Source organism: Fundulus heteroclitus, chromosome 7 (genome assembly GCF_011125445.2).
Source record: "Fundulus heteroclitus isolate FHET01 chromosome 7, MU-UCD_Fhet_4.1, whole genome shotgun sequence".
NCBI lineage: Eukaryota > Metazoa > Chordata > Actinopteri > Cyprinodontiformes > Fundulidae > Fundulus > Fundulus heteroclitus.
The window spans coordinates 2,488,908-2,513,463 of record NC_046367.1 but is presented as its reverse complement, the minus strand read 5'-3'; the positions used below and the strand labels follow the sequence as shown (position 1 = coordinate 2,513,463).

Here is a 24,556-nt window from a genome sequence, read left to right as displayed (position 1 = left end):
ATGGCTTTGGATCGGGAAAAGCAATGTTTAATTATCCGGAGGACCCGGTTTTGCTTCAAATTTGGATCCGAAAAGTAAATAGATTAGACAGACATCAACCGGACAATCTGTGGCGTCCAAGCCGATATAGCAAACTGTGTGCTGATCACTTCATGGCAGATTCTTTTGTCGTCAATCCTGATCTCGCAGCATCAATTGGATTCAATATATCAAAATTACAGCTTAAACCAGATGCCATTCCTACCCTGAAAATGGGGCACCCCGAGCCCACAGACACGGTGAAAAAACGTTGAACGTCGGCCTATGAAAAACGTCAACGAGCTGAGGTAAACATTAAAATATATAAATTTTTAAATTAAAAATATATAAAAAATAAATATATTAACATTAATATAGCTAGCAAGTATGTATTTGTTGAAGCTTTACCTTTCCATCAAGTCTCTACACCTGCTTTTCCATGTTAGAGAGAAAGAGGGGGTTGCTAGCAGGTTGCTAGTTCATCCCAGTGACAAATGCACACAAACACAATTAAGAGTAACCCGTTTATTTGGACTATGGGAAGAATCAGGAGTAGCTGATTTATTTTTATTATTTTGTCCTACAGTTCTCCAGTTTTCTTGAACGTAACATTGCTGGTCAAGGACTGTAGGGCCGCCTTCTGGGGCTCGAGGTCCACGGACAGGTTCTACAGAAACAGAGGGATTAGATGTCAATTCATGTAGGCACTGCCAAATAAAGACAAACTTTTAAAACCAAATCCTTTGCATATATATATATATATATATATATATATATATATATATATATATATATATATATATATACACACACACACACACACACACACTTTTTTATCCACTGTAATCTCTTCCATTACATATATTTCAGACAGTTAGCTGTGCTCTACAAGCTTATGAGGCAAGTGTTTGTCAAATGGAGTCGTCGGATGATGCAAAGGCTTGCTATGAAACCGACATCTCAACGAATGCCAAGCCTAATGTGTTTTTTGAACTATCTCTGACCACCCATGCATGTGTACAGACAATGTCAACTGGAATGGTATGTAGGACTGGGTCTAATATAAATTTAATAATTCCTTCCATAAAACTTAATTTTCTCTACAAAAGAGCAAGACATGGGAATTAGAATTTTATAAATCCCGACCCAAAGAACTTTTGAAAACTTATTTTCAGAATTGTAAACATTTCATTTTTTATTCATTTTCAGAATAAAATGTCACAGACTGAAATAGTTGTGAAATGCACTAGATCATGTCAAACTCCAAAATCCTGGCATGTCACTCCAGTTGCCAAATGTCATTGTGGGACCCAAAGCCTGCTTTCGAGAGCAAAGGATTTTTCCTGCAAGGTTAAGCTCGGCAACTCGGTTGAAAAGAACTGTTCTTCAATGGAAGTGGATTTTTCAGACGACAGTAGTGCTGCTACAGCTGATGATGATGGTGATTTAGACTACATTCCTGAGGAAGATGAAGACTCTGACCGAGATTTTGAAATGGAAATGAGCGATGAGTAAGTAAAAACATCAAATAACACAATGGATTAATTTAAAATTGTGATCATTAAATTTTGTATTTATCTTTTTTTGTTTAGAGAATATACTCACACCCCTATGAGAGAGAGGAAGTTCATAGTCTTCGAATCGTGTCTTCAGTTCCTCCTAGCCTTGTGTTTTTTATGTGGGAATGCCTGCAAAATAATATCTACAAGGGTATCGGGCACCATGGTGACCTTGACATCACAGTGTAGTGTTGACCCCTCTCATGTGAAGACCTGGAAAATTCAGCCATCACATGGCACCATGCCACTTGGCAACTTACAGCTAGCCGCTTCCATAATGTTTAGTGGATGTAGTACTGTAAAGGCAGTCAATGCGGTACCGCGCGCGAGCTATTTTTAGAAACACAACGTCACGATGACGTCACATCACGTGGTACGCAGTAGGGCATGCTTGCATAGTCCGCCGCTGTGTCGCTGTAAAAGAGACGTGCGTTACCCTTGGTTTTACTCGGTAAACAAATGCTTTTTCCAAATCTAAGACCATGGTTTTTAAACATTGTTGCTATGGAACGTGCAACAGCGACTCGAGTTACGCTGATCGGCCGCATATGAAGGATGTTTTCTTCAAGACTGCCAAGGAGAAATGTGTACGCTTGGAACACCGGGGCGGTCGGCCTACACAACAGTTCAACCCGGAAAAAGTTACCAAATTCAAGTACATATGTAGCAAGCATTTTGTCGGAGGAAAGGGCACAACCGAAGAACATCCTGACCCAATTCCAGCGACATCAAGTCAAGGTAAGAGTATTTTGGTGGCCGACATGTTAATAAAGTAGCGCCTGCTACCATGACAGCATATAGGCTATCATGGTAGCAGGCGCTAACATGATAGCCTGCTACCAGGATAGCTTACTCAAAAACATTTCAAATGAGACAAACATTAAACATATACCCATTCCTGGACGGTGATTGCAAACAACAACAAAAAAAACGGCCGACGCTGCCTTGATCGCCGCGCAGGAAAAAAAAACAAAGCTTACCGTTCATCAACTCGGCCAGTTTTCCGGTTTTTTAAGCCCTCGAACCTCAAGCCATCGTTTGAGCTGAAGGTTGGTGTGTTCTTCGACAGTGCGACCAGTAAACCGTGTGCCTGGGACATCGTCTTGGGAAAGTTTAACGGCTGTAAAGTCGGTCATATCTGTTATCCGTGCGTTCTCTCCTGTATGCGTTCTCTCCTGTATGCCCTACCTAAGCGGCAAAAGGGGCGTTGCTCTTGAGACGGTGACGTCACGTGCGCGGTACCGCATTGTTTTAAATTTATGAGGATTTCAACATTCTGCGTCAGTACTCATTATAACATACAGAAGGCATACCTTATTCCAGCTGTGAATAGTCTCTGGTCAAAAAAGCAAGAGCTGCTCATCTGTGATGTCAAAAAAAAGAGCAAAGTCAGATTAGGTGGAAATGCCAGATGCTGCTCACCAGGGCACACTGCCAAGTACGGTAGCTACTCCCTTATGGACATGGACACCTCCAAAGTGTTGGACATGCAGCTTGTACAGGTAAGGTTGTGCTGTTAAAATACCCAGATTCTTATTTGATACCATGGTTTTTGTGAGCAAACCAACATCTGAGTCCACAAAAGTTAACAAACAATATATATTGGATTTAGTGAACGTCATGTTAGCGTGGTTTTTAATTGAGTACTCTTTCAATTACAGGATTATAGATTAACTAATATTATACTTAACCATTTTTTCAGTGTACAGAAGTGAAAAACTCATATGCAATGGAGTTGGAAGGCCTAAAGAGGTCACTTCAATTCCTAGAAGATGCTGGAGTCACTGTTACTGACTTGACAACAGACCGTCATTCCAGTGTTAAAAAGTTTATGCGCGAGATTCATCCCTCAATTAATCAATGGTTTGATGCCTGGCATATAGCAAAAGGTAGGCAGAATGGCTTGAATTATATCAATTATGGCAAAAAAAGTAGGTAAATGTTTACAATAAGATGTAAATGTGTATTATATAATAATCCATATATAATATCCATATTTATATATATATATATATATATATATATATATATATATATATATATATATATATATATATATATATATATATATATATATATATGTATATATATATATATATATATGGATTGTTATGTAAGGTTAGAAATATGGATATTATATATGGATTATTATATAATAAACATTTACATCTTCCAGGTATTACAAAAAAGCTTGACGCATCATCAAAGAAAAAGTTATGTCACACCATCTCACCGTGGATCCACAGCATCTCCAACCATGTATATTGGTGTGGGGCAAGCAGTGATGGAAATGCTGAGCTGGTTGTGGCCAAGTGGAAGTCGGTGATGAACCACATTGTAGACATCCATGAACACTCATTTGAGAACTTTCCAACCTGTGCACATGATGAGTTGGTAGAGGACAGAGAGTGGATTGCAGAAAGTGAAAAATTATTTTCAGCTTTCTCAAAAGTCAATCTCCTAAGGGCTTTTCATAATACTTCCTTCACAATCACTGCAGGTTCAAGGGCCCATGTTGAGGTGAAATCAATTGTCACTAACCGTACTCTGCTTGCCGACATTGGTAAATTGTCACCTCATGTGCAGACGTCAAGTGTTGAAATCTACCACAAGGTGGTGTGCTTCTTTGCACAGACATCATATACGTAGACGCGTCATAGGGCGCAGGTTCGCACGTCAACGTCACCGCCATATTGTATGTGGCAGAAAAAAGTTGAGTTCTGTTATTGTGAACGTGGATCAGAGAAGATGCCTCATTCCTGTGCTGCAATAAATACACACACACACACACACACACACACACACACACATATATATATATATATATATATATATATATATATATATATATATATATATATATATATATATATATATATATATATATATATATATACATATACACACATGTCATCATTCAACCGCTGGTTGTCTAGGTGGTGTCCTGAAAACGACGTGGGCTACATTGAATTAACTGGAGAATATATATATATATTTGTGTGTATGTGTTATGAATATAAGGATCAATTTGCTAAATCTAACATTGTGGTCTTCATTATTTCATAAAACCGTTTCACATGTGAACCTTTAGGAACAGACTTTTTGGGTGAGTATTAAAGAGGTAAAATTAATAACATGAGGAAAAAAAGTCCTAGGTGAATAAAGTAAAAATAAAGAAACAAACACAAAAGTGATAATGTTATGATAAAAACATCATATTATGAGAATTAAGGGGGAACATTTCCAGAATAGTCACAGTTTGCAGAATTATTTCACTCCTGGAGTAATAGGGCCAGGTTAGATTATTTTAAATATTTTTATTCTTTACGAGAATAAATTCAGGAGAATTAAGCTAAAGGGATACGAAAATAAACTTGTAATATTACAAAAAATATACTACGAATACAAAGTATATTCAGAGATTAAAGTCCCTCTGATACTGTTTAAGTGATTGAGTAACTGCAGATTTGCCACATTTAAGATGGCGGACGCTCTGACGCATCGCAGCATAGGCAGATCCCGCCCAATGACGCGTCTACTCTTATATTATGTCTATGCTTCTTTGCACCAAAGTTCTTGCACTTCTTCTACCACAGTATGAATGCTAGGTAGGTTGCTTAAACCCTGAATGGATAATAACTTAACTGACATATTGTCATCCTAATTCCAAGTATTATTTCATCATGAAAATTTCTGTTACAGATTGATGCTTGCCATTCTCCATTTCAATGAGAATTCCAACAGACAGCAGGCTAAGAACAAAGCTGGAAAAGAAATGTGGCAGCTCTCATTTCCAAAGGCAAAAAAAGGAGAACCAGTAGCCAAACAAGTTAAAGTCCCTTGTACTTATGGTGTGTACTTGGTATAATGTTCAGTTTCACACTTGGCTTTTCAACTTTCATGCATGAAATGCTTATTGTTTCTATTTCAGCATACATTGATGAATTGTTGGATGAAGTAATGGCTCGTCATGAGGCCATACCTTCTTATGAAGTTGCAAGGCAAGATTTAGAAGCCCAAATTACTCCTGAGTACGTGAAAGACCAATATGACAAGGTTGATAAACTCACAGTTGTGGCAACTAGGAAGTCGAGGTTCACACAGTTGGGTATTTAAAACCAGTGTAGTCTGCTGACTCCCAGGTCTCTTTTATTTTATTCACTGCACAGGATGGAAGAACTTTCCTATTTCTTTTTCCAATCCGTCCCCAAATCCATCTGATCATTCTTCTTTATGCAATGTACCTGTAAATCCTAAAATAGAAAGAAAATATGATGCAAAAAGTGTTTAGACCTGTAATAAAATTTCAAAATTATTGTAATGCTGTTTTAAACTAGGCCCTACTTAAGTGATATGTTCTGAATGTAATTGATGTTATATTTGTTTGCTATGTACATGTAAATATGATTGTTTTTGTGTTTTACTAAAGCAATGTAGTTATATTTCAATGTTTTTTGCTGTTTCTAAATAAAATATATAGGCCTAAGGTGCAGAAACAACTGCATTTAATCTACAGTAAAATAACTACATCACAGGTGCATACAGTGTAAGACTAGAATTTAGCACTAATACATGTATTTTCAATAAACAATTTTTCAACTACTTACTTGTTTATTGGTTCATCATTTCCAAGAGGACCATGTCCCTCCAAAAATTCAACAAAAGATGCCTTGAGGACATACTGGTTGAGGCAGTTTCCCTGAAAGCCTTCATGTAAGGTTATACATTGCAGCCCAGCTGACTCGACTTCCTGATCAACAAGGTGCGTTTCAGTGCAGCACTTGCATTCATCCACTGTGGGCATAATCACACAGTTGCCACATTTGCACCTGTAAAATATAAACAATCCCAATTCATAATCACCCACCTAAAAATCTGAATTAGTAATGGTCAAATGGCTAATGTTAGTTTTTGTTTACTATGCCTACAGTACGAGGTTGCTTAAAAATTCAAATCAAAAACACAAAAGAAGTAGCTTAGCATTAGCATCAATTTGAATTTAATTAGACATAAAAGCAATTCAATCGACATCACTCTCAGAGGGGTCACTACTCGAAAGTCAAAAAAAATCGTAGAATCAAAAAACATACCAGTCAGTATTTGTCAGTCGATGGGAACGGTCGTCAATATCCTCTTCACTGGCAGATTCTGAGTCGGACGACGATGATGTCGGCCTACTAGCGTGGTCATCATCGCTACTCCTACTTTCTCCACTTTCCTCGGTGTTGTCCCGTAATTCACGCCTAACTAACGGCTCAAACGCATATGGCTGGACACAGCACTCCTCGTTTTTAACATTAAGTTGGCTCGCTTCGTATTCGTCCTCGTTTAAAGATACAAACTCCATCGCAAAGGTGAAAAAATACTGACACGCTATGTAAAATGACCGCTTCCCGACTACCTTCTGACTAGTGTGACGTCACGGAATCCTACAGCGGCTCCTCGTGGGTCACGTGACTGAATGAGGAATTTTGCGTTGTCTGCTATTTCAGTGAATTATTTTGTGCTATGAACAAAAATTTTTTTAGAATTTATTATTTTTTTCACTTGTGATGTTTTTAATTTTGTACATACTATCAAATGAGAAACTATAACTATGTGGTTTTGTATTTGAACTTTAAACGGTGTAATTCCCATGCCACACCACTAGTAGCGCTGTGATTTCTGAAGCTCAGCGTCAAATTGCCCAGAAGAAGAAAACAGCGGCTGACGGAGGACTGTTTCGGCTGCAAACTGTTGTAAATAAACCCACAGCTATAGCTGAAAGTCCCCCTAAGCAACAATTAAACCTTGTAGTGTGTAAATGGAGAGTACAAAGGCAACGCAAACCTGTTTTCACCGTGTAAACAGAGACAGAGACGGTACTACAGTGATGCAAGTGTTTCCAAAGCATAGTTGTTAAATATAAATAACTGCCGAATTGATAAAATTTCAAGTAGAGGACTTGCTGTATATGCATGACTTACATTGTCACTTCTCAGTGCATTGTCACTTCTTAAAAATAAATAAAAGGCGCCCGTCCGTCTTTCCTCTTCTCCATGACACTCAAATATCCCGCGATGCCGGGTTATGTCGCGTTGTTATGAGAAGGAAATTATGTCGTTTTAGCAAGATAAGTCTCTCATTAAAACAAGAAATTTTTGCTGTTAAAGGGAGAAAGTTATATAGTTAGAACAAGTTGCCTTGTCAGCCGTCTGAAGCAAAACGTTTTGGTAAAATCCTTGAAAGTCACGTGACCTCCCACAGCCAGAAGAGGCAGCCTGTGTGCCTGTGAGCCTGCGCTCAGGGCAGCATGTGAGGCTGTGAGGCTGTGAGCCTGCGCAAGGGGACACAAATCGAAAAAATACACATACAAATCCTTCTACGCATTTGTGCATCTCACGCGGCAGAAGGGTAGCAAAAATCACGTGTGTAACGAGAGCCAACCGAAAAACCGCTTGACTTGTAACCAATGATTTGTCTGTATTTCTGGGTCTTTAAGCGAAAATACTTCAGACACAAGTGTCTCTGTGTGTGCTTACAGATTGATCTACACATTTGCGAATCTCAGTACACATTTGCAGATCTGAATACAGATTTGTGGATTTTTTACACATTTGCAAATCTCTGTACACATTTGCAGATCTGAATACAGATTTATGGATTTTTTACACATTTGTAAAACGGATTATACACAAGTAGTTTTACACATTTGCAGATAGTTGTACAGACACACAAATCTCCTCACACATTTACAGATTTATTTACACATTTTCAAATCCCACTGCACACGCACAAATCGAGATATAGACACACAACTCTCCACACACATTTGCAAATGTTAAAGCTACTATTTTGGCCCCATATCGCTGCACAGCCCTGCCGGCTGAATCCTGACATGCACCAAGTAATCTACTTTCAGCAGTTATCACCGGTTGTTGCACCGTAAACTGCATATATATATATATATATATATATATATATATATATATATATATATATATATATATATATATATATATATATATATATATATATATATATATATATTAGTGCTGTCAGTTAAACGCGTTATTAACGGCGTTAACGTAAACCCATTTTAACGCCGACAATTTTTTTGTCGCCGTTAATCGCGCGTCAAAACACACACACCGTTTCCTAATGTTTTTTCCCCCGCCGCGCTCTCCGGACTGTGTTTCTTTTACCCTCGGCGCTTTCCGTAGTTTCAAGAGTGCTAGAAAACTGTAGCAAAACACACCCGCCCCGAAGGGTTTCTTTTACCCTCGGACACATGCGACTTTGGGCTTCTTTTTTCTAAAAGCGCTTCTAAATTTCATGAGTCACGGGTTGCGGTTTTTTTGGGCACGTTTCTGAAAGTGAAATCGCTTATTTGGGCTTTAAAATAAGTGACGAAACAGCGGTTATTATGAGACCTGCCTGCACTGCCCACACTCTGTATCCAGCTGAAATCTAGGACCCGACAGTAGTAAAGGCAGACAGATCACCTCTGCACGTATTTTCTGCAGTTTACGGTGCAATAACTGGTGATAACTGCTGAAAGTAGATTACTTGGTGCAGATCACCATTTTAAGCAGAGATTGGTTCTGAAGATGAGCTTTTACACGTTGATAAAATTGCAGAAACCCAACCTATAAACCGTACTTTAATGCTTATTAATTTGTTTTCTCTGTATTTGACAAACTAAGGCTGAATCACGTTGCCAAACAAAGGACCTGGAGTTACTAAACAGTTGCTAAACAGTCTCTTTCAGGGTCTTAAGCTCCTGCCCAGTTGCAAGCAAAGTGTAAGACTGGAATGACCTGTATTGTTGTTGGTGTGAAAGCTCAGAATTAGATGTGTGTGAGAGAGAGAGTGAAGAAATGAACAAAACTTATGACTTTATTGAAATGTACAATTTTTATTAATTTATATGTTTATGCATAATACCATGTCTAGCTTTGTTTAAGAGGCAAAAAAAATATATCGGCATGAAAACAGGTATTTATTTACACATTTGTTTACACATGGTGTAAACATCAGGGCGTCATGATTAGTCATTTAGCCATTATAGTCCAGAGTTTAACATTTGGCACCAGGATGTTTTCATTCCAATTCTGAAAAGTGCTTGAAAAATAACATAAAAATATGTTTTGTACAAGCATGTATTTTATTAGTGTCATTTATTGCAAAATTGCACATTAAAATGCCCAAACAGGCTATTACACTTTCAGAAATAAAAGGATAAAATATGAGATTAATTGCGATTAATCTCGAGTTAACTATCGACATTATGCAATTAATCGCGATTCAAATTTTTAATCGTTTGACAGCACTAATATATATATATATATATATATATATATATATATATATATATGATAATCTATATATATAGAAAATCTATATATGCACATCTATGTCTAAATACAATAGTCTGTACTGTATGCAAGTTAAAAACCTTGAAAAAAAATGGTCTTGCACAGCTTTCTCCTAGTGTTGCCACTCTGCAGCTTTAGTGTGTCCAGTTTTGCAACATGGTGCAGCCTTAGTTTATAGAAGGCAGATACAAGTAGTGAATCAGCCCGAATAAATTTCCATGCAACACAGAAATGAGGCATCCTCTCTGATCCACATTCACTACAACAGAACTTGACTTTTTTCTGCCACATACAATATGGTGGTGACGTTGACGTGTGAACCTGCGCCCAACGACGTGTCTACGTATATGATGTCTATGACCCCATAGACATAATAGTAAACCCTGCATTGACTGTCGCGGTGCAGGAATTACGGCCACCATCTTGGGGCGGTCGACCTGCTACCCTAACTTGCTGATTCAAGCTGAACACATTAATGATACCTCAGCACTGTCCGGCGTATTTTTGTGTAAAATCGACGGACTAGGGCACTTGAGTTTGAGGTTCATCCTGCAGGCAAGGTGGTTCATCCATTTGTTCCAAAACATCATGTCGTGGGGCAACATTTTCCTGCGGTTCAAATTCCCTTGCAGTGGCACGGAGTGTTTGCTGGTTTTGAAAGTTTCCTCCTGGCAATGAAAGTGTTTGTTGCTGAGAAATTTGGTTTAGCTGATTAGATTAATTTCGCTGAGGGTACACAGGTTTCTTGGCATGGGATTTGGTTTCTGAGGGTATACCGATATGTATATACCTCTTCCTCAGATGAGCTGTCTGTGTCTGCTATGTCATTGTTTGACACTGTTTGGTTTTCTTCTAAAGTCTGATGTCTTGTCTGTTTTGTCTTTTGTACAACAGGCATTTCGTGTTCAAGAGGTAAGTCGTTTACTGGCGACAACAGGTTTCTGTGTAGTACTCGCATAGCTTTACTACCTCTCTCTGCTTGTACCTTATAGACTGGTCCATCTCCCAGTCTTTCTACTACACGATGTACTGTTGTCTCCCAGTAGGCACGTAGTTTTCCCGGGCCACCTCTTTCAGAGAGGTTTCTTACCAAGACACGGTCACCTGGTTGAAGTGTGACTCCTCTTATGCGTCTGTTGTATTGGTGCTTTCCCTTTTCTGAGGATTTTTGACTGTTATCGGATGCGATTTTGTAAGCTACACGCATCTTATCTGCCCAATTTTTAGCGTAGGTTTGATGGTCTCTGCTTGTGTCTCGGTCCGATGGTTTAAGATTAGGTCAATTGGCAACCGTGGTGCTCTGCCGTACAAGAGAAAGAATGGCGAGTATCCTGTTGATTCGTGCCTTGTGCAATTGTAAACATGCACGATTTGAGGTAAATGGTCTTTCCATTCATTCTTTTTCTCCTCCTGTAGGGTACGCAGCATTTGGAGTAGCGTTCGATTCAGACATTCCACAGGGTTGGATTGCGGGTGGTACGGTGTGGTGTGTTAGTGAGTAATACCTGACAGTTGTAATCTTCAAAACAGGTGATTCTCAAACTCGCGACCCTGATCGTGATGCAGCTTCTCTGGGTACCCGAAACGAAGAATGAAGTCATGGAATATTTTTTCTGAAGCTGTCCTACCAGACTTATTTTTTGTCGCGTATGCCTGCTCGAAGCTCGTGAAATGGTCAATGATTACCAGGATATACTCATATCCTCCTTTGCTTGGCTCAAGATGTAAGTAATCGATTGAGACTAACTCAAATGGGGCACTGGTTGTGATTGATCCCATTGGGGCTCTTTGGGGGACAGTTGGGTGTTTTTGTTTGATACACGGACATTTCTTAGTTACATAACTTTCAATGTCTTGTTGCATATATGGCCAATAAAAATGCTCACGGACCAGATGAGTCACTTTATCGCAACCTACATGGCCTAAGTCATCATGTAAACACTTTAGCACCATAGGCCTCGACTTTTCAGGAAGGACCAGTTGTTTGTTGTGTTTGGTTTTTCTGTACAACAGTCCATTGTCCATCTTAGGGCTGGACGATATAGAAAAAAAGCTTATCGATAAAAAAAATGCATATTGATCAATATCGATAATTATTGAAAATATTTAAAACCATATTTTATGTGCAGCTCTGCCTGGACATTTTATGATATTGCTAAATTATTTAATTTTAATAAAGAACACAAAGAATTCCAATTAAATCTTTATTTAACCAACTTTTTTAACCATAACAGAATTTTTTTAAGAAAAATAACTTAAGAGACCCGAGCTTTTTTATTAAATAAAGACTTTATTATTAAAGGCATACTATGCAACATTTTTCAGTTAATTAATATGTTCCATACCGTTTTGGATGATTAAATGATTCATTTCAGGTTGAACAAAGGTTTTCTCGGCCGCCCTGGTGGTCTGTGGGGGAAATACCGCACTTGCAATTGCAGGAGCACTCGGCCCGCACTCACAGGCTCAGAAGTCTCGTGTGCATCGCGAGAGTCGGTCTTGCTTTACGGCGAGAACTGCTACACGCCCGCAGTGAAAGGTGTGCTCGTTGCTAGCGCAGTGGCGATATTTGTGCAGTTATCATGGCGGAACCAGCGACAAAACAGCAAAAGCCCATGTCTGAGCAGGCAAGAACGAGCAAAAAGGGTTCTGGACAGAGAGGAGTCATACACGGGTGAACATCGGGCAAGCTTTTTCTGAATGGCGAGAACTAAAAGAAAAAGAAGGCTGCAAGGCTGGCGCGGACCTCGCGTTTCTGCTGATGCGATTGTAAGTAACATTGTAGGGTTTCCCTCACGCTACCGCCTCGCCGACATTCCAAAAAAAAATAATAAAAAAATAAAACTAACTCGATATGCACGCAAAGCTTGTCTCCCCCCCCACTCCGCTCAGCCGGTCAACGGCGCAAAGCTTGTCTCCCCCCGCTCCGCTCAGCCGGTCAGCGGCGCAAAGTTTGTCTCCCCCCGCTCGCTCATCGGTGCAAAGTTTGTCTCCCCCCCGCTCTGCTCAGCCGCTCAGCGGCGCAAAGCTTGTCTCCCCCCCCGCTCCACCGGTCGTCCCAAATTCCTAGGGGAAACACTGCATTGGAATGGTTTCTCTCTCTCTGTGTGCATGTTCATACTTTCACTGTGTTAGTCATTGTTAGGCGCCCGCCTATGCATTGAAAATGCATGGCGGAGGCCTTATGTTATGCACCTAATAAGGATTTCTTTATTATTATTATTATTAGGCGCCCGCCTATGCATTGAAAATGCATGGCGGAGGCCTTATGTTATGCACCTAATAAGGGTTTCTTTATTATTAGGCGCCCGCCTATGCATTGAAAATGCATGGCGGAGGCCTTATGCTATGCACCTAATAAGGGTTTCTTTATTATTAGGCGCCCGCCTATGCATTGAAAATGCATGGCGGAGGCCTTATGCTATGCACCTAATAAGGGTTTCTTTATTATTAGGCGCCCGCCTATGCATTGAAAATGCATGGCGGAGGCCTTATGCTATGCACCTAATAAGGGTTTCTTTATTATTAGGCCCGAGCAGCTAAGCGCTGCGAAGGCCTATTGTATCTGTAGTGTTAATTATTATTAGGCCCGAGCAGCGAAGCGCTGCGAAGGCCTATGCTGCGAAGGCCTATTGTATCTGTAGTGTTAATTATTATTATTATTATTAATCTTCCACCCTAAAGAGGGGCCTTTTTGGGGGCTTTATCATATTCAAAAACTCACCAAACTTGGCAGATGCATGAAGACTGTTTAAAAATTTTGTATTTTAAGGTCGTCACAAAAATCTAAAGAAAAATGCCTCAACAGCGCCACCTAGCAATTTTCAAAGGACCCTTTGCTATTCACTTACTTCATCGTAGAGACATGAGATTTGGTACAGTTGTAGAGCTCACCAAGACGCTCAGAATTTACAATTAATGTCATAGTACAAGTATCACAGGAAGTTGGCCATTTTAGACTGAATGTCTGATTTTGACACCATTTTTGACGTTTACAGCATTGGTATTTGATCTAACCCCTCCTAGGGATTTCGAGCGAGCGGCTTGAAACTCGGTCAGTGTGATCATAAGGCATGGCCAATTAAACGTTATCAAAACGGTGAGTTTTTGAGCATTTTGAAGGGGCGTTAGCAGGGGTCAAAGTTCACCTATTCGCCACAAAAAATAAAACTGTTTTATCTCCTACACAGAAACACACAGAGGCACCAAACTTTCTGTGATTGATCATCATCGGGTCTTCTACAATATCCAATGGTCAAATGATGACATTGCTTAGGCCACGCCCCCTGACAACAGGAAGTGTCATGTTTTGCTGTAAACGGTCGCTATGTTACCCCTCTGAACTAATCAATATGAAACTGTGTCCAGAGACAGAAGACATGTTGTTGTGTTGTGGATTCCAGCCCCAAGTGGATTTGATGGAGCAGGGGAGCGTGGCAGCGTGGCGAAGTCACCTCAAACGCCGCTGCCATACGTTTGGCTCTGAATTCCAGAATTTTGGGCCGAGCTGCTTAAAACTCACTTGGATGCATCCTTATCTAGCCCCCAACAGGAATCCATAACAAACTTTGGTGGGCGTGACCTAATGCCTCAACGGCGCCACCTAGCAATTTTCAAAGGACCCTTTGCTATTCACTTACTTCATCGTAGAGACATGAAATTTGGTATAGTTGTAGAACTCAACAAGACGCTCAGAATTTACAATTAATGTCATAGTGCAAGTATCACAGGAAGTTGGCCATTTTAGATTGAAGGTCGTATTTTGACCCCATTTTTGACGTTTACAGCATTGGTATTTGATCGAACTCCTCCTAGGGATTTTTAGCGAGCGGCTTGAAACTCGGTCAGTCTGATCATAAGGCATTAAAAGTTATCAAAACAGTGAGTTTTTTAGCATTTTGAAGGGGCGTTAGCAGGGGTCAAAGTTCACCTACTCGCCACAAAAAATAAAACTGTTATATCTCCTACACAGACACACACAGAGGCACCAAACTTTCTGTGATTGATCATCATCGGGTCTCCTAAAATATCCAATGGTCAAATGATGACATTGCTTAGGCCACGCCCCCTGACAACAGGAAGTGTCATGTTTTATTGTTAACAGTTGCTATGTTACCCCTCTGAGCTAATCAACATGAGACTGTGTTTAGAAACAGAAGACATGTTAGTGTGTTGTAGATTCCAGGCCCAACTGGATTCCATGTAGCAGTGCGGCGTGGTGACGTGGCGAAGTCACCTGAAACGCAGATGCCATATGTCCAGACTTCCATAGGATATTGACAAATTTAATGAAAAGTAACTTCAAATTACCTTAAAAGGAAAACAGTTTTAAAAGTCAAAAGGCTTATTTAATGCTTTGAGAACATCTCTTCTATTCGGCTACAAAATCAACTGGATTTGATGGAGCAGGGCAGCGTGGTGGCGTGGCGAAGTCACCTTAAACGCCGCTGCCATATGTCCAGACTTCCATAGGATATTGACAAATTTAATAAAAAGTAACTTAAAATTACCTTAAAAGGACAACATTTTTAAAAGTCAAAGGGCTTATTTAATGCTTTGAGAACATCTCTTCTATTCGGCTACACAATCAACCAAAACAGGATGATCTTTTAAGCTATAAGACCATTTTTAAGATCTCAATACATAGATTTTAAGATGGTGGGTCGCCACTGCCTCCGGTGGCCAAATGCATCTCTGCATCAACTGATCTGCACCAGATTTTTTGCGAGTAGTGGGGGAGCGCTGCTCAATGCCTTCGTGTGTATTGCCCAGTGGACAGGCGGGGAAAATGCGTGATAGCTTCTGCCGTGGCTGGCAGCTGGCGGTGCGCGAACCCCTGCGGTGACCAATAGGCCAGAGCTGAAATTTTTGTGGAGCTTTAACTTGCTAAGAGTAATAACGTTAGATGATTATATCTTTAAAATGAGATAACTGTCTCATAAAATGTGATAGTTTACTTGGTCTAAAGAGATGATTCAATTCAATGTTATTTATATAGCGCCAATTCATGAAATATGTCATCTCAAGGCACTTTACAAAGTCAAAATCAATCAGATTATACAGATTGGGTCAGATTATACACATTGGTCAAAAAATTCCTATATAAGGGAACAAGTTCATTGCATCAAAGTCTTGACAAGTAGCACTCTCTCTTGAAGAAGCGTAGAGCCATGGGGAGAGTCGTCTGCATTGTCCATGGCTTTGCAGCAATCCTACCTACTGAGCAAGCATGAAGCAACAGCGGGAAAAAAACTCCCCATTAACGGGAAGGAAAAACCTCCAGCAGAACCGGGCTCAATATGAACGGTCATCTGCCTCGACAGACTGGGGGTTACAGAAGACAGAGCAGAGACACAACAAGACAGACAAAAAAGCACAGAAGTTCTACATTAGATGGTAATAGCGGGTGATCTGTCTTCCCCGGATGATGCCACAGCTAACAGAACGCCAGACCAGGTGTACCTACTATGAAGAAAAAAGAAAAATCAAAAAGTTAAAAGCTGAAATTACAACAGTCATTCAAAATTGAAAAACAATAGACCCTGATGTCCTGCAGTAGCCTAAACCTATAGCAGCATAACTATAGAGGTAGCTCAGGGTAACATGAGCCACTCTAGTTATAAGCTTTTTAAAAAAGGAAAGTCCAAAGAGCCAGCTTCTAGTGGAGAAGTTCAAGTATCTTGGGGTCTTGTTCACGAATGAGGGGAAGATGGAGCGGGAGATCGACAGGCAGATTGGTGCGGCGTCTGCTGTGAAGCGGGCGCTGTACCGATCCGTTGTGGTGAAGAGAGAGCTGAGCCAAAAGGCCAAGCTCTCAATTTACCGGTCGATCTACGTTCCTACCCTCATCTATGGTCACGAGCTTTGGGTCGTGACCGAAAGAACGAGATCCCGGATACAAGCGGCCGAAATGAGTTTTCTCCATAGTGTGTGTGAGCTCTCCCTTAGAGATAAGGTGAGGAGCTCAGTCATCCGGGGAGGACTCAGAGTAGAGCCACTGCTTCTTCACGTCGAGAGGAGCCAGTTGAGGTGGCTTGTGCATCTGGTTAGGATGCCTCCTGGACGCCTCTCTGGTGAGGTGTTCTGGGCACGTCCCACCGGGAGAAGGCCCAGGGGAAGACCCAGGACACGCTGGAGGGACTATGTCTCCCGGCTGGCCTGGGAACGCCTTGGGATTCCTCCTGAGGAGCTGGCCCAAGTGGCTGGGGAGAGGGACGTCTGGGCCTCCTTTATAAAGCTGCTACCCCCGCGATATTGATAAAGTGTTCCTTTAGCAATAGTCCAATTGCTAAAGTGTTACTTTTACATTACTTTTGGGTGTGTATCCACCAATTTAGATGTTAAACTTTCAAAAAAGCTGTCTTAATGCAAGAAACAAAACCCTTAAACACATGAAATAGCAAGTAACTTTAAAAAACTAAAATGGTTTTGTTAACTTTTCACATTAAGCTGGATTAACAGCTAGTAAGATACCTTTGATTAAATTGGTATACTAATGTTTAAACCAGGGGTGTCAAAGCTACGGCCCGCGGGCCGAATCCAGCCCGCTGAACGATTTAGTCCAGTCCGGTGGCCAAATGCATTATCATTATTCAACGGCTGTATCTCCTCGCTGCATCGAGCGATCTGCACCAGATTTTTTGTGAGTCGTGGGAGAGCGCTGCCGAACACGTTCGTGTGAATCGCCCAGTGGACGGGCGGGCAAAATGCGTGACAGCATCTGCGGTGGCGGCCGGCCGGCGGTGCGCAAATCCCAGCGGTGGCCAATAGGCCAGAGCGGCGCTTTGCTGCGAGGGCCGATCATCACCGCTTGCGGTTTTAATTATTAGGCGCCCGCCTATGCATTGAAAATGCATGGCGGAGGCCTTATGTTATGCACCCAATAAGGATTTCTTTATTAGGCGCCCGCCTATGCATTGAAAATGCATGGCGGAGGCCTTATGCTATGCACCTAATAAGGGTTTCTTTATTATTAGGCGCCCGCCTATGCATTGAAAATGCATGGCGGAGGCCTTATGCTATGCACCTAATAAGGGTTTCTTTATTATTATTATTATTATTATTATAGTACCGTTAATACAGCCCGAACCGTAGGCTGTACCCCCACAAACTATATATCAAAACGTGCGTCTCGACGCCGCGATCAGGGATTTTTGTACTTGACGCCGTTTTGACTTACAGTTGGAACAGAATTCGCAAAAAACACTTCTTAACACAATTGACCTCTCAATATTGCTCGGCTGAGCACGACACTGGTGTTTTGGTCGAGTGGGTTAGGTGTCGGGCTGCAAAGCAGAAGATCGTAGGTTCGACTCCAAGCTGTGCCAATTTCAGAGAATTACATTTTCACCCAATATTTCATTTCCCTTTGGCTTTAAAAAACGATTTTTTCATTTAAATCATTAGCCAGATTAATTTATTCAGCATATATCTTAAATATACCAAATACAATATTTCATTTCCCTTTGGCTTTAAAGGTATACTATGCAACCGGGGTTGATTTTCCAGCGAGGCTCCCCCAAGAGGGCGAAAGTAAAAGTGCACTGTTGTAAAGATGCTCAGCTGTTCTGGTTCCTCCGTCAAGCCAGGCGCGGTTGTTTTGAGCTTAGCAGACAGGCGAACGCAACGAAAAGTGGAAAAAACGGCAGTACAAACAATGAATAACACAGTGAAGGTATGAACATCAAGCTTCTTGCAGCGCTATCTTGGCGAGGCGGTCGCCGCCGCCTCGCCAAGCCGCGACCGCCGCCGCCTCGCCAGTTTTATTATTATTATTATTATTATTATTTTTTTTATGTTGGCGAGACGCTACCGCCACCGCCTCGCCAAGCCGCAGCCGCCGCCGCCGCGGTAGCGTCTCGCCAACATAAAAAAAGATTATTATAATAATAACAATAATAATAATAAAACTCGATATGCTTGCATGTTTATTTGACCGGCTGAGCGGAGCGGGGGGGGGAAACAAACTTTGCGCCGCTGACCGGCTGAGCGGAGCGGCGCGCATATCGAGTTAGTTTTATTTTTTTATTATTATTTTTTTGGAATGTCGGCGAGGCGGTAGCGTGAGGGAAACCCTACAATGTTACTTACAATCGCATCAGCAGAAACGCGAGGTCCGCGTCAGCCTTGCAGCCTTCTATGTTCACCCGTGTACGACTCCTCTCTCTGTCCAGAGCCCTTTTCCTCTTTCTTGCCTGCTCCAACATGGGCTTTCGCTGTTTTCTCGCTGGTTCCGCCATGATAACTGCACAAATATCGCCACTGCGCTACCAACGAGCACACCTTTCACTGCGGGCGTGTAGCAGTTCTCGCCGTAAAGCAAGACCGACTCTCGTGATGCACATGAGACTACTGAGCCTGTGACTGCGGGCCGACTGCTCCTGCAATTGCAAGTGCGGTATTTCCCCCACAGACCACCAGGGCGGCCGAGAAAACCTTAGTTCAACCTGAAATGACTCATTTAATCATCCAAAACGGTATGGAACATATTAATTAACTGAAAAATGTTGCATAGTATGCCTTTAAAAAACAATTTTTTCATTTAAATCAATAGCCAGATTAATTTATCCAGCATATATCTTAAATATACCAAATACAATATTTCATTTCCCTTTGGCTTTAAAAAACGATTTTTTTCATTTAAATCAATAGCCAGATTAATTTATCCAGCATATATCTTAAATATACCAAATAGTACAATAAAACAATCAAATTCATCACAATCTCTTTAATCTTACATATGAAAAGTTATCCCTCGAGCCCTGACGTCAATAGTCCGTCGATTTAAACAAAAATACGCCGCACAGTGCTGGGGTATCGTTAGTGTGTTCAGCTTGAATCAGCAGGTTAGGGTAGCAGGTCGACCGCCCCAAGATGGCGGCCGTATTCAAATTCATCACAATCTCTTTAATCTTACATATGAAAAGTTATCCCTCGAGCCCTGACGTCAATAGTCCGTCGATTTAAACAAAATACGCCGCACAGTGCCGGGGTATGGTTAGTGTGTTCAGCTTGAATCAGCAGGTTAGGGTAGAAGGTGGACCGCCCCAAGATGGCGGCCGTAATTCGAGGGGCGCTGTGTATTATTCAGAGCAGACAAGCAGTACTCTTTGAGTTCCGGGTCAGAGGTGAACTCCTCCATCTTGTGGCTTGCTGTGCTGTTCTGTGCTGTGCTGCCGTTTTTCCTAAATTACTGAAGGATATTGTTGAATCAAGTCCAATTTACCCAGACGAAGGGTGTTCCATTGGGTGTTTTCCTTGCAACTACGTGACGGTGAGTCGTTTATTTAATGTCGGTTTTATATTATGGTAGAAATGCGGTGGCTAGGCTACACGGCACTGAGGGATGGAAGAGCTGCATGAAGCTGACACCCCACCCACAGAAAAAACTCCGTTAAATAGACGGAATGGTTAGTGCTTCGCTTGTACAGGTTTGTGCCGTTAAAATTAGCGTTTGTGCTGTTTTGGTTTTGAAGATATTAAAGAATATTTGTTAAGGTCATCCAGAATTCACCATCTCCCCATTTTGCTTCGAATCCGATCAAACTGGGCTACTTTTTTTAGTGCTTCGTTTGTGCAGGTTTGTGCCGTTAAAATTATCGTTTGTGCTGCTTTGGTTTCGGAGATATTATGAATTTTAATTTCAACCGATGACGTCATACCAGCCCGCCGCTTCAAAATAAAGTGCTACGGTAAATCATATGTTATTGCCGTCACTGGAAAAAACGTAAGTCTTTTTAATATATTTCTACTGATAAATCAGTAACATTACTATGAAGTTGTGTCATCTACCGAGCCTCCCCCCCTACAGCATTCTTATAAAATGATTTATATATTCCTGCTTATTGGCAAAGATCTCTTGGGACACATGTTTTTGTTTGTTTTTTTTTAGTTTCCTGACTGAGGGGAGAGGCTGAAACAGTCTCTGTGCAGGATGGCTGGCGTCCTTAATGATGTTCCTCATTTGTGTAAAAAGATGTGGTCAGATCTACCTTTTGGTCTCAACACTTTTCTCAAGAAAGCAGTTATTAATTTTATATTTTTCTTTTATCATGCAAGTTGTTTTAGCTGCTATTGTAAAATGTGTGTTATATTGTTTTGTACTTTATTCCTAAATAGATATTGCGATTTAATTTGTCTCATTTAAAGAACTTTACTTTAGATAGCAATGTCAAGTGACATTGCCAAAAAAGGCATTTCATTTATTAGAATGTTCAACTGTTTTCATAAAGTCTATTTTTCCTAATCAGAAGGGTTTATTCTTCTTCGAGAGTATAATGTTTATAACATTTTCAAAAAATAACTTGGTTATAGTTGATCTTAGTAGTCATAGTTCATTACTCCTCTGAATTAATTAGAATAGCAAACCTTTATTGCTCTACAATAGGGAGATTTGGGGGTGTCTGCACCTAACAAAAGGGCAATTAAAGTATACAGGCTTATATAACGCAGAAAACATACCCAAACTAAAATCAATAACAGAAAAACTGCAAAAAATAAATCACACTGGTCAGCCTATAAAGTATAACAACACTGTAAGGAACGATCTCCTAAAACGTTCCTTTGTCCACCTAAGCTAAACCTTTAATTAGGCTGAAGGACCATTCCACTTTTTATTGGCTTTATGCATGAAGTGGGAAATATTGTTCAACTATGAATATATTGACTGAGATCAGCGTGGCCCACCGCGACCCGAGTCATTGGATTAGAACGGGAGAAAATTAAAAATTATTATAAAAAAAATACAAAGTACAGTAGGACAAATAGTGACTCGTGTGTATTTCACTGCTCTTTTGACTGAGGCGCTGCATCCGTGACTCCGCTCTGTAGCGTTTTTTTCTTCTAAAGCCCGCGGTGCAGGTGAGTTTTTTTTTTGGGGGGAAGAACACATTTTTATCGGTAGTTGTCACTCTTTTTTCAAAAAAGATTCTTATAAACCGACACGCCACCTGATGAGAACTGTAATGAACGGCTCATCAATGCAAATCCGTGAAGCAGCGAGACCGTGAAAGGTGAACCGCAATATAGCGAGGGTTCACTATATATATATATATATATATATATATATATATATATATATATATATATATGCTGTTTATTCACTAATGTCTAACAACAACTTTGTATCTCCTAGTATTAGAAAACTTACATTCTGATCAAAAATATAAACAATGTCTTTTCATCTTGCTTGTGAAAAGTTATCCCTCGAGCCCTGACATAAATAATCCCTCGATTTAAACAAAAATGAGCCGCACAGTGCTGAGGCATCATTAGTGTGTCAGCTTGAATCAGCAGGATTAGGTATCAAGTCGACCGCCCCAAGGTGGCGCCCGTAATTCCTGCGCAGCGACAGTCAATGCGGGGTCTACTCTTATATTATGTCTATGGACACAACCATGTTAGCGGCTAACGCTTAGCATGTTGCTAACCGGAAGTAGCTCTAGGAAGGTCTCACCAACTTCTGCTTCACAGAGTTTGTACTTCCTTTAGTAGTTTGTAATGCCTTTAACATTTTTATTCACATATTTCATTTTTTCATGTTACATTGAAGTATTTAATCATGTTTTAATAACACCAATTTTCCATGCTGCTTGGATGCAGACCTTCTCCTGTCGACTGTTTTTTTTGGGGAGGCTTAGTTGCTAAAGGAGGCCGATCTGACACATGGCCTTTGGTGAGCTTTGGTGACATTAAGTATTGGCACCCTTTTTGAGGAACTTCCCAGTACAGGATTTGGACCAAACTAACAGAGTACAATCACCCGGTGATACTGGACACAACCATGTTAGCGGCTAACGCTTAACATGTTGCTAACCGGAAGTAGCTCTAGGAAGGTCTCACCAACTTCTGCTTCACAGAGTGTGTACTTCCTTTAGTAGTTTGTAATGCCTTTAACATTTTTATTCACATATTTCATTTTTTTCATGTTACATTGAAGTATTTAATCATGTTTTAATAACACCAATTTTCCATGCTGCTTGGATGCAGACCTTCTCCTGTCGGCTGGTTTTGACGAAGACAAATCCTTTTCACACTCAGAAGATTTGATTTAAAATCCCCAAGTGATAAAAGCCTACGACCAAGGAACTCGGAAGCTTTGCCTTTGACGGTTACGCGCACCACCAGGCGGGCGCCTTCTTCAACTTCTTCAGAAGTTGAACGTTTCTAGTTAGGCGCCCGCCTATGCATTGAAAATGCATGGCGGAGGCCTTATGCTATGCACCTAATAAGGGTTTCTTTATTATTATTATTATTATTATTATTATTATAGTACCGTCAATACAGCCCGAACCGTAGGCTGTACCCCCACAAACTATATATCAAAACGTGCGTCTCGACGCCGCGATCAGGGCTTTTTGTACTTGACGCCGTTTTGACTTACAGTTGGAACAGAATTCGCAAAAAACACTTCTTAACACAATTGACCTCTCAATAATGCTCGGCTGAGCACGACACTGGTGTTTTGGTCGAGTGGGTTAGGTGTCGGGCTGCAAAGCAGAAGATCGTAGGTTCGACTCCAAGCTGTGCCAATTTCAGAGAATTACATTTTCAACCCAATATTTCATTTCCCTTTGGCTTTAGAAAACGATTTTTCATTTAAATCATTAGCCAGATTAATTTATTCAGCATATATCTTAAATATACCAAATACAATATTTCATTTCCCTTTGGCTTTAAAAAACGATTTTTTCATTTAAATCAATAGCCAGATTAATTTATCCAGCATATATCTTAAATATACCAAATACAATATTTCATTTCCCTTTGGCTTTAAAAAACGATTTTTTTTCATTTAAAAATCAATAGCCAGATTAATTTATCCAGCATATATCTTAAATATACCAAATAGTAACAATAAAACAATCAAATTCATCACAATCTCTTTAATCTTACATATGAAAAGTTATCCCTCGAGCCCTGACGTCAATAGTCCGTCGATTTAAACACAAATACGCCGCACAGTGCTGGGGTATCGTTAGTGTGTCAGCTTGAATCAGCAGGTTAGGGTAGCAGGTCGACCGCCCCAATATGGCGGCCGTATTCAAATTCATCACAATCTCTTTAATCTTACATATGAAAAGTTATCCCTCGAGCCCTGACGTCAATAGTCCGTCGATTTAAACAAAAATACGGCCGCACAGTGCCGGGGTATGGTTAGTGTGTTCAGCTTGAATCACAGGTTAGGGTAGCAGGTCGACCGCCCAAGATGGGCTGGCCGTATTCAAATTCATCACAATCTCTTAATCTTACACATGAAAAGTTTATCCCTCGAGCCCTGACGTCAATAGTCCGTCGATTTAAAACAAAAATACGCCGCACAGTGCCGGGGTATGGTTAGTGTGTTCAGCTTGAATCAGCAGGTTAGGGTAGCAGGTGGACCGCCCCAGAGTGGCGGCCGTAATTCGAGGGGCGCTGTGTATTATTCAGAGCAGACAAGCAGTACTCTTTGAGTTCCGGTCAGAGGTGAACTCCTCCATCTTGTGGCTTGCTGTGCTGTGCTGTGCTGCCGTTTTTCCTAAATTACTGAAGGATATTGTTGAATGAAGTCCAATTTACCCAGACAAAGGGTTGTTCCATTGGGTGTTTTCCTTGCAACTACGTGACGGTTGAGTCGTTTATTTA

General features: G+C 40.7%; 1 long non-coding RNA gene across 2 annotated transcripts; it reads right to left on the bottom strand.

Moving 5' to 3' along the window:
* Window positions 1–603: 603 nt before the first annotated feature.
* On the bottom strand, window positions 604–6,995 carry LOC118563647. 2 transcript variants are annotated; one of them, XR_004931320.1, is made up of 7 exons: window positions 6,668–6,995; window positions 6,185–6,406; window positions 5,648–5,830; window positions 3,811–3,952; window positions 2,891–2,940; window positions 1,624–1,873; window positions 604–685 (listed from the first exon to the last, which is right to left on the bottom strand). It is a non-coding gene; the product is annotated as an uncharacterized LOC118563647 (long non-coding RNA). The 2 variants fall into 2 exon arrangements; XR_004931319.1 differs by lacking the exon at window positions 604–685 and having other exon boundaries at window positions 848–1,873; window positions 6,668–6,992.
* Between the last annotated feature and the right edge of the window lie 17,561 nt (window positions 6,996–24,556).